This window comes from Oncorhynchus mykiss, chromosome 29, assembly GCF_057628025.1.
Source record: "Oncorhynchus mykiss isolate SJ-2025 chromosome 29, ASM5762802v1, whole genome shotgun sequence".
In the NCBI taxonomy this organism is placed as follows: Eukaryota; Metazoa; Chordata; class Actinopteri; order Salmoniformes; family Salmonidae; genus Oncorhynchus; species Oncorhynchus mykiss.
In genome coordinates, this window is record NC_143050.1 from 46,793,377 (window position 1) to 46,799,523 (window position 6,147).

Sequence of the window (6,147 nt, forward strand, 5' to 3'; positions counted from 1 at the left end):
ACGCACTGACATCTGGCCGATACAGTTCGAACCGGGAATTATCCGTGAAGAGCACACTTCACCATCGTGCCAGTGGCCATCGAAGGTGAGTAATTTGCCCACTGAAGTCGGTGAGGATGACGAGCATGCAGATGAGCTTCCCATAGACGTTTTCTGATAGTTAGTGCAGAAATTCTTCAGTTGAGCAAACTCACAGTTATCAGCTGTCCGGGTGGCTGGTCTCAGCTGAGCTCACAGGTGATAAAGCTGAATGTGGAAGTCCTGGGCTGTCGTGGTTACAAGTGGTCTGCGGTTGTGAGGCTGGTTGGATGTACTGCCAAATTCTCTACAAGTTGGAGGCGGCTTATGGTTTAGAAATTAACATTCTGTTCTCTGGCAACATCTCTGGTGGATATTCCTGCAGTCAGCATGACCATTGCACGCTCCCTCAAAACTTGAGACATCTGTGGCATTGTGTTGTGTGACAAAACTGCACATTTTAGTGACCTTTTCTCTCAAGCACAAGGTTCAGCTGTGTAATGATCATGTTGTTTAATCAGCTTCTTGATATGCCACGTGTCAAGGTGGGTGGATTATCTTGGCAAAGGAAAAACACTCCCTAACAGGGATGTAAACATTTGTGCACAACATTTTAGAGATCAGCTTTTGGTACGTTTTAACAATTTCAGGGATCTCTACTTTCAGCTCATGAAACATGGGACCAACACTTACATGCATTTATACTTTTGTTCTGTATAATAATATCCAGCTTTAACTGCCGCCGGCAACACTTTGCCCAAAGCTAGAGTCTCATTTAGTATGGAAGAGATTGCATCACCTCTGAACGGTTCTGACTTAGAATATGTGGACAACTACAAATACCTAGGTGTCTGGTTAGACTGTAAACTCTCCTTCCAGACTCCCATCAAACATCTCCAATCCAAAGTTAAATCTAGAATTGGCTTCCTATTTCGCAACAAAGCATCCTTCACTCATGCTGCCAAACATACCCTTGTAAAACTGACCATCCTACCGATCCTTGACTTCGGCGATGTCATTTACAAAATAGCCTCCAATACCTTACTCAATAAATTGGATGCAGTCTATCACAGTGCCATCCGTTTTGTCACCAAAGCCCCATATACTACCCATCGCTGCAACCTGTACGCTCTCATTGGCTGGCCCTCACTTCATACTTGTCGCCAAACCCACTGGCTCCAGGTCATCTACAAGACCCTGCTAGGTAAAGTCCCCCCTTATCTCAGCTCACTGGTCACCATAGCAGCACCCACCCGTAGCACACGCTCCAGCAGGTATATCTCTGGTCACCCCCAAAACCAATTCTTCCTTTGGCTGCCTCTCCTTCCAGCTCTCTGCTGCCAATGACTGGAACGAACTACAAAAAATCTCTGAAACTGGAAACGCTTTTCTCCCTCACTAGCTTTAAGCACCAGCTGTCAGAGCAGCTCACAGATTACTGAACCTGTACATAGCCCATCTATAATTTAGCCCAAACAACTACCTCTCCCCCCTTACTTTATTTATTTTGCTCCTTTGCACCACATTATTTCTCTCTACTTTCTTCGACTGCAAAACTACCATTCCAGTGTTTTACTTGCTATATTGTATTTACTTTGCCTCCATGGCTTCTTTTTGCCTTTACCTCCCTTATCTCACCTCATTTGCTCATAGACTTATTTTTCTACTGTATTATTGACTGTTTGTTTTACTCCATGTGTAACTCTGTGTTGTTGTTGTTGTATGTGTCGAACTGCTTTGCATTATCTTGGCCAGGTCGCAGTTGTAAATGAGAACTTGTTCTCAACCTGGTTAAATAAAAGTGAAATAAAATACATTTGATGTTCCTCAACCACTAGACACTTGAGTTCAGTCTGCATGGTCAATGCAGCACATGTAACAATGTAGATGACAACAATGCTGTTTTCACGTTGCTTCTTAATATAATACTTAATATTATACTGAGTAAGAGCAAACATAGCTAGCTATTACAGCCTGATAATTAATACCAGTGAGAGTGAAGACCAAAATCAGCATGTTGTTTGTGCAACAGTCAATCAAAAAGGATTTTGCAAAGCAAGAATGTTAGCTACATGAAGTAGCTTAGAGAAAACATGCAATGAAGACACGACTTAGTGTCCCCTAGGAAACACTTTAGTTCCTACCATGTCACAATTATTCCTCCCTGGCATTTTCATTTGTCGTCATCTCAAACACTGTATTCAAAGTTCCCACTATTATATTCTAGCCAACTATAGAATTAGAATAGTCATTCTGATTCCAACAGTTTTGCTCTAATTCGCAAGTCAAATTGCAATTGCAACATTTGGTTAAAAATAAGTCCAAGATGATTTGCCCATATCGTGCAGCCCTACATGGCAGTGTGGGAATTCTCAATGGAGCAGTGGTGTAAAGTCAAAATACGTTCATGTACTACTTAAGTTCTTTTTTTTGGTATCTGTCCTTTACTATTTTTGACAACTTTTACTTCACTACATTCCTAAATTTGGTACTTTTTTCACCACTGCAACTGAGTGCAGGAAATGCAGAAATTATCAAAAAGTGCTGGAATTTGTTTTGGTTGAAGTTGAATTGAACAGTAGAAAACAATCAGAATGCAGAAAGACTAATTGAAATCACTTAGAATGTATGTGTTGCCACCCTATGGTCACTCACTACTCATAAGGCAAATGTAGAACTTTGATTATTCATAAACAAAATACCGTGATATAATATTTTGGCCATATCGCCCAGCCCTAATGACATGGTAGCAACCCAACATGACAGCAGCACAACATGGTACAAACATTAATGGGCACAGAGAACAGCACAAAGGGCAAGAAGGTAGAGATAATACATCACGCATAGCAGCCACAACAGTCAGTAAGAGTGTCCAGTCTTTGAATTTAGAGACTGAGATAAAACTGTCCAGTTTGAGTGTTTGTAGCAGTCGCTAGCTCCAGCGAACTGAAAAGACGTGCGACCCAGGGATGTGTGCTTTGGGGACCGTTAACAGAATGTGACTGGCAGAGCGGGTGTTGTATGTGGAGGATGAGGGCTGTAGTAAATACCTCAGATGGTGAGGCCTAAGACCGTTTAAAAAAATAAGCATTAACCAGTGGGTCTTGCGACTGGTATACAGAAATGCTCAGTTTACAGAAGAGTATAGAGTGCAGTGATGTGTCCTATAAGGCTCTCTGGGGACATGCTATTGGAGTCGGTACAGCCACTGGGATTGTTCGTACTTTGCGCCGACAGGAATAAACATCTCTCGGGGATAAAGAAGGGTGTATGTTTCATGATTGACTCATGATGTAATTGTAACATACAGGAAATCAAATCCTTCTGTTCACCTGACGTAGAATTCCTTACAATGCCGACCACATTATCTCCCAAGAGAATTCTCGTTGGTTGTCACACCAATCGGAATCCACACTTCAAGATTGTTTTGATCACGCGGACTGGGACATGTTTCAGGTAGCCTCAGAGTAATATAAATGTAAAGGCTGATTCGGTGAGTGAGTTTAAAAGGACTATTAAAACCTCCCCTAACCAGAAACCGTGGATAGATGGCGGCATTCGTGCAAAACTGAAAGGGCGAACCAATGCATTTAACCATGGAAAGATTACTGGGAATATGGCTCAATACAAACTGTAGTTATTCCATCCGCAAGGCAATCTAACATGCGAAATGTCAGTATAGGGACAAAGCGGAGTCGCAATTAAACTGCTTAGACACGAGACGCATGTGGCAGACAAGCACAGACTACAAAAAGAAAATCAGCCACGTCACGGAAACCGACATCTTGCTTCCAGACAAACTAAACACCTTCTTTACCCGCTTTGAAGATACAGTGCCACCGACGCAGCCCGCTACCAAGGACTGCGTGCTTTCCTTCTCATTGGCTGACGTGAGTAAGGCATTTAAAATGTGTCAACGCTCGCAAGGCTGCCGGCCAAGACAGCATCCATAGCTGCGTCCTCAGAGCCGCGTCATCTCCCTATCCCAGTCTGCTGTCCCCACGTGCTTCAAGATGACCATCATTGTTCCTGTAGCCAAGAAGGCAAAGGTAACTGAACTAAATGACTAATCGCCCTGAAGCACTCACTGTCATTAAGTGCTTTGAGAAACTATTCAAGGATCATATCACCCCCACCTTACCAGTCACCCTAGACCCACTGCAATTTGCTTACCTGCCCCAATAGATCCACAGACGATGCAATCGCCATCACACTGCCCAATCCCATCTGGACAAGTGGAATACCTGTTAGAATGCTGTTCTTTGACTACAGCTCAGCATTCAAAACCATACTATCCTCCAAGCTCATCATTAAGCTTGAGGCCCTGGGTCTCAACCCCACCCTGTGCGATTGGATCCTGGCCTTCCCGACTGGCCACCCCCAGGTGGTGAAGGTAGGAAACAACATATCCACTTCGCTGATCCTCAACACTGGGGCCCCAAAAGGGTGCGTGCTCAGCCCCCTCTCCTGTACTCCCAGTTCACCCATGACTGCGTGGCCATGCACGCCTCAATCATCAAGTTTACAGACCACACAACAGTAGAAGCCTTGATTACCAACAACAACAGCCTTCAGGGAGGTGAGGGCACTTGGTGTGTGGAGTCAGAAAAACAACCTCACCCAACGTCAACAAAACAAAAAACAAAACACCTACAGCACCCGATGTCACAAGATCATCAATGACAACAACCACCCGAGCCACTGCCTGTTCACCCCGCTACCATCCAGAAGGCGAGGTCAGTGCAGGTCCATCAAAGCTGGGACCAAGAGACTGAAATAGCTAAGGCCATCAGACTGTTAAACAGCCATCACTAAACACAGAGGCTGCTGCCTACATTCAGTCTTGATCCATTTGTTAGAGTGGCCAATGATTTCACTAGTCACTTTATTAATGTTTACATATCCCAAATGTATACACTCTATTAAATACCATCTATTGCATCTTTCCTATGCCGCTCGGTCATTGCTGACCCATATATGTACAGTTGAAGTCGGAAGTTTACATAAACTAGTTTTAAATGACTCCAACCTAAGTGTTTCAACCACTCCACAAATTCTTAACTTCTTCGGGCTAGGGGACAGTATTCAGAAGTTTGGATGAATGAGGCGCCCAAGGTAAACTGCCTGTTACTCAGGCCCAGAAGCTAGGATATACATATAATTGGTAGTATTGGAAAGAAAACACTAAAGTTTCTAAAGTCTCTAATGTCTGTGAGTATAACAGAACTGATATGGCAGGCGAAAACCCGAGGACAATCCATCCAGAATTTTTTATCTTCTGCTCACCCTTCATAACTATGGCTGTCAATGGGAATATAAAAGGAAGACCTCCCAGATTGCAGTTCCTAGGGTTTCCACTAGATGTCAACAGTCTTTAGAAAGAGTTTCAGGCTTGATTTTTGAAAAATGAGCTAGAATTTGTAGTTTAGTACAGTGCCTTGCGAAAGTATTCGGCCCCCTTGAACTTTGCGACCTTTTGCCACATTTCAGGCTTCAAACATAAAGATATAAAACTGTATTTTTTTGTGAAGAATCAACAACAAGTGGGACACAATCATGAAGTGGAACGACATTTATTGGATATTTCAAACTTTTTTAACAAATCAAAAACTGAAAAATTGGGCGTGCAAAATTATTCAGCCCCTTTACTTTCAGTGCAGCAAACTCTCTCCAGAAGTTCAGTGAGGATCTCTGAATGATCCAATGTTGACCTAAATGACTAATGATGATAAATACAATCCACCTGTGTGTAATCAAGTCTCCGTATAAATGCACCTGCACTGTGATAGTCTCAGAGGTCCGTTAAAAGCGCAGAGAGCATCATGAAGAACAAGGAACACACCAGGCAGGTCCGAGATACTGTTGTGAAGAAGTTTAAAGCCGGATTTGGATACAAAAAGATTTCCCAAGCTTTGAACATCCCAAGGAGCACTGTGCAAGCGATAATATTGAAATGGAAGGAGTATCAGACCACTGCAAATCTACCAAGACCTGGCCGTCCCTCTAAACTTTCAGCTCATACAAGGAGAAGACTGATCAGAGATGCAGCCAAGAGGCCCATGATCACTCTGGATGAACTGCAGAGATCTACAGCTGAGGTGGGAGACTCTGTCCATAGGACAACAATCA